The sequence below is a fragment of the Zea mays genome, chromosome 7, assembly GCF_902167145.1.
Source record: "Zea mays cultivar B73 chromosome 7, Zm-B73-REFERENCE-NAM-5.0, whole genome shotgun sequence".
NCBI classification, from domain to species: Eukaryota; Viridiplantae; Streptophyta; class Magnoliopsida; order Poales; family Poaceae; genus Zea; species Zea mays.
This window is the reverse complement of record NC_050102.1, coordinates 168,087,377-168,102,234: the sequence shown is the minus strand read 5'-3', so window position 1 is coordinate 168,102,234 and position 14,858 is coordinate 168,087,377. Positions and strand designations below refer to the sequence as shown.

At 46.9% G+C, this 14,858-nt stretch overlaps 1 pseudogene; it reads left to right on the top strand.

The window, feature by feature from the left end:
- The first annotated feature begins 11,305 nt into the window (after window positions 1–11,305).
- Window positions 11,306–11,929, top strand: LOC103634351 (uncharacterized; annotated as a pseudogene).
- Window positions 11,930–14,858: the final 2,929 nt, after the last annotated feature.

The following is a 14,858-nucleotide window of genomic DNA, read 5'->3' as shown; positions in this document are numbered from 1 at the left end:
GGCAATAAGGGTCGAAGAAGGACAATTACTCGTTCTTAAAACCAACATTCTTAAGTTAATATCAAAGAGTCGGGCAGAAAAAGGGGAGAGCTCCCCGTTTCTGGTTCCCCTTTAGATGGATTCCCCAGAACCACAAGAATCCTTTGAATGGGATTATAACTCACCACCTTTTGTTTTGGGGTTTTGAGAAGAGTTGTTCTTTATAACAATTATTTTCTCCCTTCGCGCTATCATCTGTAGAGATCTTAACTATCCTAATTTTCTCGCGTAGTTTTCTATACATAACAAATTAATAGGAATTTTTTTGAACATGTAGCGCTACGAAAAATGGGTAATTACCAAAATAATGGATGTACTTGTTACTAGCCTAAAACTAAATCTGGTAGTACTCATCGAATGATAATCCAACTCAGGGAACTTATCTTTCCTCTTGGTAATCCAGTAACAAGATGAACATCCTCTGTTGTTATTTGCAAGGACTGTCCACCAAGTTCGATGTGTAAAGGAGAGTCATAAACACTAGAAAACAAGAGACCAGTTAGGATCTTATCCTCAATTGCTTAAGTGCTCATTCGCAATAATGAACCGAAACCTAGCTACTTTACCATTTCTTTTAGCTTATTTGACATCAAAGAAGATGCGTTTTTCAAACATGATGGAGCACATGTCATTATAGCATAGTACAATAATGCTTGTGCTCAGTAGATGTAGACATTACGCGACAATGAAACATATATATATATATATATATATATATATATATATATATATATATATATACGCACACTTCTAATCTATTAAGAACCTAATGTGAGCATCTAGTGCTACCAAAATAATGGATGTACTTGTTACTAGCCTAAAACTAAATCTGGTAGTACTCATCGAATGATAATCCAACTCAGGGAACTTATCTTTCCTCTTGGTAATCCAGTAACAAGATGAACATCCTCTGTTGTTATTTGCAAGGACTGTCCACCAAGTTCGATGTGTAAAGGAGAGTCATAAACACTAGAAAACAAGAGACCAGTTAGGATCTTATCCTCAATTGCTTAAGTGCTCATTCGCAATAATGAACCGAAACCTAGCTACTTTACCATTTCTTTTAGCTTATTTGACATCAAAGAAGATGCGTTTTTCAAACATGATGGAGCACATGTCATTATAGCATAGTACAATAATGCTTGTGCTCAGTAGATGTAGACATTACGCGACAATGAAACATATATATATATACGCACACTTCTAATCTATTAAGAACCTAATGTGAGCATCTAGTGCTACCACAACTTCACCTTCCGCGCTGACACTCTGGGCTCGTCCACCTGCACCTGCCCAAAACCAGACCACATGTACCTTAATATTTAGAAATAAACAATAATTGTATCAAAAAATAGTGTAGAGCGAGCATTCGAACCCACACCCCTTGCTCTATAAATTTGGCGCTAACCACCAGACCACACGTCCCTTAGTGTTTAAAAATAAACAATAATTATATTTAAATAAATATCTCAATATTTATTTATATGATATATAAAAATTGTAGCAAAGCACGAACAACTAGCTAATCTCTACTAATCTATATGTGTGTAATGTGAGTGTCCACATCTATGGTCACTACCGGAATCAGCTTCTTTGCCGTGTGTTCTAAACACACGGCAAAGGCTATTTCACACTCGGCAACGGCTTTGCCGAGTGTAACACTCGGCAAAGAACGCTCGGCGAATTGTACATCGGCAACAACTTCTTTGCCGAGTACTTTTTGTCGGGCACTCGGCAAAGTCTTTGCCGAGTGCCATTTGGCACTCGGCAAAGAAAAGTCACCGTCACGGCGCCAAGTAACGGTGACGGATCCTTTGCCGAGTGCCTACGGCGACACTCGGCAAAGACTGGTCCAGTGGACCCCACAGCCAGTCTCTGTGCCGAGAGCCCTAATGGCACTCGGCAAAGAAGGTTTCTTTGCCGAGTGTCTGGTGGCCTGGCACTCGGCAAAGAACCCTCCAGTGGGCCCCATTGCCAGTATCTTTGCCGAGTGTCTTGGCAAAAGCACTCGGCAAAGATATCTTTGCCGGTTCCCAGGTTTCCTTCTTTGCCGAGTGCCACTGTCAGCACTCGGCAAAGATGTCTTTACCGGTTCCCAGGTTCCCTTCTTTGCCGAGTGCCATGGTCATAGCACTCGGCAAAGCCACCCTTTGCCGAGTGTTACACTCGGCAAAGTGACCAGGATGTCCCTTTTTTATTTGCTTTTGTTGTTCCATCCAAACAAACAAAAGATATATATCATTCACATCACATTATATATCAAGCACATCACAGAATGAACACATTTATCATCAACACCATATATATCACAAAGTCTCACAAAACAGATCACACTAAAGTCAGGATCATCACAAAACAGATACAAGTATGCATCATCACTAACATCACCAAGTATCTCACAAGATAAAGTGTAACTAACATCACCAACACTCATAAAGGTAAGTCTGGATCATCACAAAACAAATCATCAACGAGGTGGGCATCTGGACTGGTTCGGCGAAGGGCTGGACGAAGCATGAGGGTTGTTCGACGCCGCCGATTGACCCTGCACAGAGAAGAGATTGTATGTGTGAGAACATATGAATATATATCATGCAGTACTAAAATTTTGATACTCACAAGAGTAGTGAACTCTGTAGGGTCAGCTGCAGGGAACAACGGAGGTGGTGGAGCATGACCCTGTGCGGCGCCAAGGCTCTGCATGTACGCGAACATCTCCGCCATCCTCTTCTCTAGCTCCTCACGTTGCCTCCTCTCATCATCTAGCTGAGTCTGTAATATTTCGCCCTAATGTTACGATAATGCAAAGAGAAGATATATAAAAATCAATGAACGATGAATAGATAAGGAATAACCTGGAGTTGCTGGATACGATGCTGTGAGGTGTCCTGCCGAGGTCGTATGGCTGGGCTCGCGCTCGTGCTCCTTGCTCGCACCTGAGAGAGAGTGGGAGTGGAGGACGAGTCGATTGCCCCGTCGGCAATCCAGTACCGCCCATGCCTCTTGCCTCCTCCGACCCTCATGAGGACATCTCCGTCGATGTCCTTGGTCCTCGGATCGTAATCTGGCCCATGGACCTCCTTGGCCATGGCGGTGTACTCACTGAGTCGGCTGTGGATGGCGGGGTTGGTGTACGCCTCGGGCCCGTCATCCGGGTTGTAGGTGACGTCGGACGTCGCCTTCCCCTTGTGGGCCATGGCATATGCCGAGAACGTGGAGCAAGGCGCGCCACCATGTGCCGCCGACTGCGAGAAAACCAACGAGATGGTTAGAAATCATGTCTAATCGAAAGTTATATACCTAAATAAAAAAGAGCGCGTACCCATGCTTCCGCGTATTTGCCCAGGCTGCGGCTGCCTTGATGGTGGGAGGGACCTTGCATCAGCAAACGCCGTTCCCGGCTAGCGTTGTGCGCCTCATCCCACTCAGCCGAGCACCACCTCTGCACCATCTGCTCCCAGCACTCAGGATGCGCGGCGCACCAATGAGGAATCATCTAAAAAAATATAAGTACACAGCATATCAGAAGAAAAAAATAAGCATATTTAGTACCAATAATAAAGTTTTGTATTTACCTGCAAGTACTGGTCCGGAGTCAACGACATGGTTCGGGCATCCTTCTTGTTGACCTTCTCCCCAAGGACGGAGCCGTGGTAAGTGACGATGGCCTGGATGCGCGCCTCGTAGTGCATGTCCACGACGAGCTTCTTACAGCATGTCGTAGACACCACATCCACCCTGGCCTCATATCCAGCATCGCACCTGAAGAAATCCTACATACACAAAGACGATGTATCCATACATTATTTCAAGAATATGCAACAAATGCGACTTATTAAACAATATAGTGCGATGAAGACTTACCCACAGCTCTTGCTTCACCCGCTCCGCCTTGTTGTTGAATTGTCTGCCGTCCCGATCTACTGCATCGGGGGCGACGGCGTAGTGGTCGAAGGTGTATGCTGGGCTCGTCACTCCGGCGTACTCGACAAGTCCAGGGAAGTGTTCCCGGCATAGAAGGCCCAGGATGCCATTGGGGTTGCGGCCGTGACCCCCTGCAGTCTCCAAAACCATCCAAGACCTGTCCAAGTGATTAAGATGAAGTATTAGTTTCTATTATTAATTTGAACATATAATATGAAAAGGCAGCAACAATATGTAAAGTTACCTACCTCTCTCCATCGGGTCGTATCAGCGGACGTCTGTCACGAAGTATGGGTCGCTTAGGGAGGCTCGCGGGACCTCGCAGGTAGATACTCCTCGAACCTGAGGAGCCAGAACCTGAGACGTCCTGCTGAGCGGCGTCGTCGTCGTCGTCGTCCTGCTGCGCCGCATCGTCGTCGTCCTGTTGTGCCGCATCGACAGCGGCTTGCTGCTCCACCTGCTGCTGTACGGCGTCGTCCTGCTGCGCCTCCTCCTCCGTCCTACGGGTGCTCCTCCTCCCCCTCCCCCCTCCCCCTCCTCGTCCTCGTCCCACCGCCCACCATCTTTGTCCAACAACCTGCAATTAAGAGTAAACAATTAAGCACAGATAAAAAATATGTATTTAGAAACATATGCAAAATAAATGAAATATAGCATTACATCGATTAAAAATAATCTTCATATGTGTCCGGGTTAGCCGGATCATAAGTGTCATCATCACTATCAACCATTTCATAGTCGACATCATCTGAAGGCGCAATTTCTTCATTGGCATTGCCTTCAAGTATTTCTAAGTCATTCTCATTTTCCACCTCATCATCCTCGTCATCAACAACCATTTCGATATCTACTTCCATTCCGATCGCTTCGGTTAAGTCTATCTCAAATTGCCCTTCGAGCCCATCTTCTTGGAAGAACTCTCCGTCATATGTGTCCGGGTCTAAGTTATAATCTTCATCGTTTGGAACAGGTAATTTAGCGTGCGGTGATACCTTATACACAACATCCCAACCCTTAAGATGTTGTTTCGTTTGGCACGCATATGGAAGATAATACACTTGTGTGGCCTGTTGGGCCACAATATAGACATCGTCTCCTGGTAAGGTGGAATCCTGTCGAATTTCGACTAGCCCAAGATTAGAATGTGTCCGTCTCGTAACATCAGGGTCAAACCAATGACATTTGAATATCACTGGAGTAAGAGGTTTGGAACCATAAAAATTGAGTTCATATATATCTTCAATTCTTCCATAATACTCGACCTCGTCAAGCCCGGGCGTATAGACTCCAGAACACGTGGTTTTTCGATTGGGCCGGCTTTGGTCGTAGCTTGTTGTGCGAAAACGGTATCCATTGACGTCATACCCAGAAAATTTCCTGACCCTATAGGCAAAGCCATTGGCTACTTGTCTCAACTCGGCACTCATAGACGGCTCTCTTTGGCCCTGCAAGTTCAAACACGCTAGATTGTTATATTATTCGCACGTAAGAGCAACTTCAAATGACAAACTAAGCACGTACCTTACGTTTAAACCAGGAAATGAAATCGGGCAATCCATTTCCCGCACCCTTTCGAAGAAGGGTATCATATTCCTGTGGAGTTGGGTCCCTTGATCGACGCCAGAATTCATGAAGAAATTGCTCCATGTATGGCGTCACCTCTTCAAGGTTGGTCAATACATATAGCATGATATGGCGCCACTCTTCATGTCTCAGGGTCTTGGTGGTCGAACCACTTGCGCTTCCGAGTTGCCCTCGAAAAATGCTGAGATTCGATTCATTGTCGCCATCATTGTAACGAGGGGGTGGATTATGCACGCTCGGCAGTTTGTCACCATAGTAAGTTGTTGTGAAGTTTGACACCTCCTCCAGTATGTATGCCTCTGCAATGGAAGCCTCGATTTTGCATTTATTTCTACATTTCTTTCGGATAGTCTTTAGACATCTCTCGATTGGATAGCACCAACGTCCCTGCACGGGCCCCCCCATTCGTGCCTCATACGGGAGATGAATAATCAAATGCTGCATCGGATTGAAGAAGCCGGGTGGAAAGATCTTCTCCAGCTTACATAGTAACACGGGTGCCATCCTTTCCAAGTCTGCAATCATGGTCCGAGCTAACTCTTTTGCACAAAGCTGGCGGAAGAAATAGCTCAACTCAGCAAGCACTAGCCAGACATGCTCAGGGACATAGCCTCGAACCATCGCCGGAAGAATTCGTTCAATCCATATGTGGAAGTCATGACTCTTCATCCCTAAGACTCGCAGAGTAGATAAGTTCACCCCCCTACTAAGGTTAGCTGCATACCCATCAGGGAACATTAACATCTTGATCCACTCTAGTACTTCCTTCCTCTGGGCCCTGCTCAGGACAAAATCAGCCTTAGGCCTTCTCCATGTCTTACCACCACTAGGCGGCTTCATCTCTTGGTTTGGTCTATCACATAACTCTGCCAGATCCACTCTTGCCTTTACGTTATCCTTTGACTTATCAGGAATCTCCATAATTGTTGCCCAAAGTGCCTCGGCGACATTCTTTTCAGTGTGCATCACGTCAATGTTGTGTGGAAGGAGCAGGTCATCATAATAGGGGAGCCGAGTCAATCCCGACTTATGTGTCCACATATGTTGCTCACCATATCCCACAAAACCACCTTCTGGGTTGGCCACGAGACCATCTATCTCTTCGCGAACTTCGGCACCAGTCATCATTGCAGGTGGGCGGTCTGTCACCACGACACCTTTCGTAAAGTTCTTGATGTCTAGTCGGAATGCATGGTCAGGAGGGAGAAATTGTCGATGTTTATCGAATGACGAATATTTGCCACCCTTCTTCAACCAAATGAACCTAAGAGCTTCCTTGCAAACTGGGCATGGGAACTTACCGTGAACACACCAGGCGCAAAATAGCCCGTACGCCGGAAAGTCATGCATGGAGTACTGGTACCAAACATGCATTTTGAAGTTTGTCTTCGTAGCTCGGTCGTACGTCCATACCCCTTCCTCCCAAGCACGGACCAATTCATCAATCAAAGGCTCCATGTACACGCCCATTTTATTCCCCGGGTGTCCAGGAATTATCAACGACACGAATATGTTCTGTCTTTGAAAGCATACGCCGGGGGGGAGATTGATGGGGATAACGAACACAGGCCAACATGTGTATGGGGCAGCGGTCATTCCATAGGGATTGAACCCATCTGTGGCCAGCGCAACACGAACATTACGAGCCTCTTTAGCTTTCTCATGGTGAATGACATCAAAGTGGGTCCATGCTTCACCATCGGATGCGTGAACCATCTTGTCAGGATTGTATCGTTTGCCTTTTTTGTGCCATGTCATCTGTTTCGCGGATTCCTCTGTCATGTATAGACGCTGGATCCTCGGTATGAACGGAAGGTGGCGTAGGATTGTCACGGGGATGTCGAGCTGCCTCTTCTGTCCATCACCAGAGTCTACCTCCATGAACCTAGACGATTTACACTTCGGACAGTACTTTGCCTCAGTGTGTTCTTTCCTAAATAGGACGCAGCCCTTCGGACAAGCATGTATCTGCTCATACGTCATCTTGAGTGCACGAAGGAGTTTCTGTGCCTCGTACATGCTCTTTGGGAGAACGTGATCCTCCGGAAGCAGGCTCCCAATAACTGTCAACAAACCATCGAAGGCGTCTCGACTCATGCTATACTGCGACTTGAACGCCATTATACGCCCAATGGCATCCAGTTGAGAAACCTTTGTCTTGCCGTGAAGGGGTTTCTGTGCCGCGTCAAACATGTCGTAGAATGCCTTTGCGGTCGCCTCTGGCTCGTCCTCCATACATCCTTCGGCGAACTGTGCCTCGTGATAGTCGTTCAACATGTCCGCTACCCCGGCATCAGCATCGTAATCCTCGACGCGTTGTCTCACCACCTCCTCTCTCGTGCGATGCGCTTCACCATGGAAGATCCACCGAGTATAGTCCGGCGTAAATCCATTCTTCCAAATATGTTCTACCATGGCCTTCTTTGGTTTTCTTTTCCGGTTGTCACATTTGCTGCACGGACAAGGGACTAGGCTAGCTCCTTTAGCAGCTTCGCCATATGCCCGTTCCACAAAAGCATCGGTCTTCCTAATCCATTCTGGGGTGACATCATTACGTCGAACGCGGCCCGTGTACATCCACTCACGGTCCTCCATCCTCTAACATATATAACCGAGTATAGTTTAATATAGACATGTAATGCATGTACACTACGTTCCTACCTTCTAATAGGTGATGATAGGTCCTAATCCCACCCGCGGTTGCGTAGATAGAGTTAGTTTCCATGCTCTACTCCGATCCGAGATAAAATTTCGGCAGCACCTACCCGCTGTTCTCCGGATACACGTCCTGACAGGGAGAGTGTACTGTCCGGAGAACAACAGGGAGGTGACGCCGAAACTCTATCTCGGACCGGAGTAGAGCATGGAAACTAACACCATCTACGCAACCGCAGGCTGTCCAAAAAACGTGGACAATTCGAAACTGATACATTTGTAGATATGCAAAGATCTGCATATCTAGACCGTATCTCTTTCGAACGGGAGACGCCTAACAGGGTTACGTGATCTACGACCATGATGCGGATGTAGAGGTTATACCTAGGGTGGCGGTGGAGTCAGGCTAGTGGGGCTGTGGCGGGTCGGTGCAGTGGCGACGCGAGGCAGACCCGCAACGGCTAGGAAGACCTCTGCAAAAAATAAACAAGTCTGTAAATAAAAAATTTCGGCAGCATCTCCCCTGCACGGGGAGGTTTCCAAAACCTGCAAATAAAACTGACAACACAATGGCTGACATCCACACATATATCAACGACACGATGGCCGACAATCACATTTAATCGACATCCATATCCACCATCACCAACTAATATTAATTTCTACAACTAATTTCTACACCTAATCCACACATTTAATCGACAATCACATTTATTTCTACAACTAATTTCTACATCGTTATTCAATTACGTACCGGAGGCGAGGACGGCGGAGGCGAGGACGAAGGCGCGGACAGCGGCGATCGGGCTGACGGCTTGGAGAGCGGTGGCGCGGCGAGCGGGCGGACAGCGGACAGCGGCGAGCGGGCGCGGGGGGACAGCGGCGAGCGGGCAGCGGCGAGCGGGCGGACAGCGGCGGCGCGGGGGGCTGGCGGCCGCGAGCGAGCGCGCGTCGCGGCGGCGCGGCGAGCGGGCGGGCTTGGAGAGCGCGGGCGCGGAGAGCGCGGGGCGCGGTGGCGCGGCGGGGCGGTGGCGCGGCGGCGCGGCGGCGCGGCGAGCGGGCTGGCACGGGGAGGCGGCGGCGGAGAGCGAGCGGCGCGGCGTAAGCGTAACAGAGAGAGGAGTGGAGAGAAAGAAGGAGAAGGAAGAACGGGAGAGCCGTTTATTTGCTTTCTTTGCCGAGTGCCCGTGATCTGGCACTCGGCAAAGATTTTTTAAAAATATTAAAATTTTCTTTGCCGAGTGCCAGATCACGGGCACTCGGCAAAGTGTTCTTTGCCGAGTGCCATCTGGATGACACTCGGCAAAGAATCTTTTACAATTCTTTGCCGAGTGTCATCCAGCTGGCACTCGGCAAACCATCCTTTGCCGAGTGTCATTTGTGGACACTCGGCAAATTACTTTTTTATTTTTTTTATTTTCCCTGCCAAACTTTTTGTGGTATGTTCCTACACTATGTAGACCTACATGTACCATTTTGGGACAATTATAACAGTGTTTTCTATAACTAGTACATTTAGTTTGTTTATTTGAATTTCTTCGGAAAATTCAGATTTGAACTGCAGGTCACTCGAAACTTGGAAAACCGTGCATGCAAAAATGATATCCATACTACTTAGCACAAGTTACGACCGATTTCAGGAGCGGACCGGAAACTTCGAGCACCATGCTCACTCAACATGACCGTAAACTTGCCACACAACTGTTTAAAAATTGTATAAAACACAAACAAACTTAGAAAATCATGAAACTTGTCCACATGTCATGATATCATATGTAGAGTCTGTGATAAAAAATTTAGAATGTTTGGAGAAAGTTGTGAGACATTATGTGTAGAAACCTAAAAGAACCACACATGAAATCATAGAGTTTCAATGTGGATCTCTTAGGTTTGTACACATAGTGCGTTACAGCTTTCTCGAAACTTTTTCAAATTTTTATCACAGCCTCTACATATGATATCATGACACGTGGACAGGTTTCATGATTTTCTGACTTTGTTTCTGTTTTATACAATTTTTAAACACCTGATTGGCAAGTTTACGGTCATGTTGAGTGAGCATGGTGCTCGAAGTTTCCGGTCCGCTCCTGTAATCGGTCGTAACTAATGCTAAGTAACATGAATATCATTTTTGCATGCACGGTTTTCCAAGTTTCGAGTGACTTACAGTTCAAATCTAAATTTTCCGAAGAAATTCAAATAAACGAACTAAATCTACTAACGATTGAAAACTCTGTTAAAATTGTCCACACATGATACATGTAGGTCTACATAGTGTAGGAACATACCACAAAAATTTCGAGAGATAAAATAAAAAAAATAAAAATATACTTTGCCGAGTGTCCAGGGATGACACTCGGCAAAGTATGCTTTGCCGAGTGCCTACTATGTGGCACTCGGTACAGAACCTCTTTGCCGAGAGCCAACGGATGACACTCGGCAAAGACTAACGGCCGTCAGCTTTGGGACGGCCGCTGACGGCCGTTTGCCGAGAGCCCCCTTTGCCGAGTGTTTGACTCTCGGCAAAGTTGTCTTTGCCGAGTGCCGTTCTGTGCCGAGTGTTCAGCGCTCGGCAAAGCACGTTTTGCCGAGTGCCTAACGTTACCGAGTACGGCACTCGGCACAGCTTTCTTTGCCGAGTGCCCGACAAAAGGCACTCGGCAAAGAAGCCAACACTCGGCAAAGTCTCGGATTCCGGTAGTGGGTGAAGCATGCCCCGCCCCCATCCCGGCTCTCCTCACCCACGCTCTCCATGGAATGCACCGCGATCCGAAATCTCCTCGCCCACGCTCTCCATGGAAGCTGCGATCCAAAATCTCCTCGCACACTCGATGGCGCGTCATCGCGATCCACTCCCCCCTCTGCTCGCCATGGAAGGCCGGCGCCGCCATCCGAAATCTCTGTGTCCACCCACAGGACCGCGCGATCGACTCCCCCACGCCCGATCTGCTCTCCTTGGAAGGCCGTCCCCGCGTTCTGCTCTCCATGGAAGGCCATCCCCGTGTTCTGCTCTCCATGGAAGCCCATCGCCGTCCTTTAGAAATCTCTGCACCGACCTACGCAACCACACGATCCACTCCCCCATGCTCTGCTCTTCAACGACATGGCCGCCGTCGCGCTCCTCTCACCATGGAGCGTCTCTTTCCCACCTCATCTGAGCCTCGCCCTATGCTTCACCAAGAGACCACCGCCCTACCTCCTCGGCGGTCATGGCGTCGATGCGAGGTTCTGAGCCATCGGGGACGGGCCCGGCGCGGTGCTGCCACCCGAGCAGGCCACGATCTACGACGGCGCCTACGGTCCCTGGACCCTAGAGGACTCTGACGTCTTTGAGGTCCTGCTGTACCGGTCGGGGCTGGTGACGGTTACGGCGTCCTTCGTGGCGGCGGCCTCCGCGGCGTTCCTGCCGGAGGGGAACCCCACCGCCTCCGCCGTCACCGGCGCCGCCGACCTCCGGTACGCTGGCGGCTCCGCGGGGCTAGGCTTGTCGGTGGTCCTCATCCACATCTACGTCACCCCGATAAAGCGCTTCCTCCAGGCGTTGTGGACGGCCGGGGCGCTCGACTCCGTCGGGACCTCTGCCTGCCCCTGCCTGCCAATGAAGGCGTCCACACTCTGGATGCCCCCGCAAGGTTTATTGAGCTCATTTGTTTCTATATTGCACCGGCGCATGAGTGTTCTATGTGTTTGTTGAAATGACCAACAGCGTACTTTTGTAGAGCTGTGATGGACTGTAGTATACATGAGCGAAATTATGGTTGGTTAAATGTCCAGGTAGGAATAAAAATTAACGCCGCTACAGTTTGGTTAATGTACAGGTACAGATAAAAAATAACTAGCTTCGAACTACACATTTGGTGATTTTCCTCTCACCTGAACATTTGTTCTGATTGTTCTTAAGGAACGGAGAGAAAACAACAGACAAATGTACACATATGCCTCCCTTATTAGTTTTGATATATTCCCCATCTTTTTTAGAGTTGCTGATATTTCTCTTTGTAGTTTTTTTTCCAATTTTTTCAGAAATGATTAATTTCTAAACTCTGTGAGTCCATCTAATTACATGTGTGTACATGCACATGCCAACTTCGATCCCTTTCAAAGATTATTATGCGTACATGAGCACACCCATGTCCTTTACTGGATATGCGCCTGCAGTCAGGTGTGCTTTGCATTGAATCTTTGTAGCCCTTCTATTCTTCATCCTCCCCACAGTGGTGGCATTTGGATAGGCAGTGCAAGTGGGATCAGGATATGTGATGCTGAGACAGTTAAAGTTATGATGAAGAATCAACAGAATTGCAGTATGATTCGGAAACTAGTTTCAGAAGTTAGACTATGGGTTAGCCTCTCAATAACTTAGTTTTAAATGGTCTACGTTGACATGTCTTTGTCTAAAATTTTATTGGTACTTGCATTATCAACCTACCAAGAAATAAAGTTTGTTCTGTTTTTTCTGCTCCTTTGATCTCTTTGCTAAAATTCATGCGGTGATCTGTGTTCCAGGCCAATCAAGAGGTTGAACAGAGCTGTGCAGGTGAGCATGCATTCATTATATTCCCACAGTTCATATTCTTTGCGGTACTACATCTATGGTAGATTTAGTCGCTGCTGCCATACATCAGATGCCCAGATCTTCTTCAGGCCCTTCGTCGGCGAGGAGTATCACAAGGTACGCCAATCGCTTGGTCTTATCTTCCTGCTCTGCAAAAACAAGCACGCAAACCCAATTTACTATGTTACACCCCTTGGCTTCCGATGAGGTGGCCGAGGTGTGAGGCTGACGGTGGCGCTGGTAGTCCGCAAGGAACCGGATTGGATGTGCTCTCCCTTGTCACTTGGTAAGAGACCCAGGTAAGGAACATATAAGTGGTTGTTCTAATTTCTGATATTAGCCAATTTCCCCCCTCCAATCTGTTACTGATTTATATGCCCTTCTAGGGACCAGCAGATCCCACACCTATTACATGATCTATCCTTCTAGAATAGAATCTGCTCTCTATCTTCTGAACCGGTACTGCCTTCTTCAATATCGACCACCGACCGGTCCACCTCTTCAATAATCGTCCTTCATTGCCCTTCAGTTGTGAGTTGTGACATACTATTTATATTCGAATCTGATCTATTACAAGTATACATGCATATTATAGGGTGTGCATCTGTATACCCATGTCCTTTACAAGGTCCGTCCCTAGGTGAGATGAGTAGTAAGTCTAAACTTGCTTCTTACCAAGAGTTAGGATGTATGTGTGTATATATATTTTAGTACAATAGTATTCAAAATTTATGCGGACCCTTTCTTTTTGATTGTTTTGAACAATGGGTGTATGAATCGGTGGAAGAACAATTCGTGCTTGTAGTGTTATCTGCCACCTATCTTTATTGTGCTTATAGGGTGGGAGATAACATCCCATATGACATTGTACCTAATCCTCAGCTATTTGATAGTTGTTTGTGTTTTAAGGCTGCATGGGTGTATGACAATTTTGGTGGTATCCATTGTTAGAACGATGGGAGTATAGAGGACTTCTCTGCATAAATAGGTAGGTTTCCCACTAATTTAGTAATTTTGTCTGCCACATATAAATTGCAGGATAGCAGTTCACGTGCCTTTGCAGCTCATATTCACTCCTTTATGTTTGTTGTCTAGGTTCCTTAGGTGTTTCTAGGTAGGAATGCAAGTTGCCTAGCCCTCAAACCCGCATCGCCATCCTAATTGTTCTGTCTTGAATGTCGTTAGATGGGGGTTACTGGGATGGGATTTTGGTGCTCGAAGCTGCTGGAGCTAAGCTTATTGTCCAAATCTAGAATTATAGGAAGATGAAACTTTGTTGTCAATTTCAATTTTATTTTTTCTATGGATGTGTCTGTCTGGAATTACCTGATTTTGCAACCTGTAATTGATAGGTATCGATGATGAGACGAAGCGTCGGGACCAGCGAAGCCCCGCGACGACGTAGCAACCAGAGCCCTCCCGCGTGACGATGGCGGTGAGGTCGGTGGCGTCATTGAGGGGCATGTTGCCGGTGACGAGGGCACTTGCACCCAAGGATAAGGTATCGAGTTTGTCAGGATCCATTAGTAAGTGCCTGCTTTGGTTTACTCGCGTCAATCATGCAGCTCGTTACATTGCTCTATTTCCGGTGTTCGGGATATTTTAAGGTCTCATTGCATGATACTATGTTTTATTTTTATGAGCGTTTCTGGTGTCTCCACTATGGTAGAAGGGCTAGAACTAGGACTTGTCAAGTCTATCGAAGTAGGGATGTTTCATCACTGATATCCTGTTTGAAGGATCAAGCTGAAGCATTTTCTACACACATGAATACAAACGGTCAACACAACTTTTTCCTTTTTTTAGAAACCAAATACAACTTAGTTTTATGTTTAAGGGCATGGTGAAGCATCCAAATGGAACTGTTAACTGCACTTCCCTTTTTAAAAGCATACCCAGATATTGATTTAGGAAGTGTGTCAAGAATAAATGCACTCAACAATCAGGCAAGTCACATATTGGGGCAAGGCAACAAAACAAAATATACATACCAATTTCAAATATGACAAAAATAAATGGATCAACTTCAAGTAAGTGAAGCAAGGTATATTAGGTTACATGATTAACACACTTCCAATTTAAGAGAACACACTAAATGGGC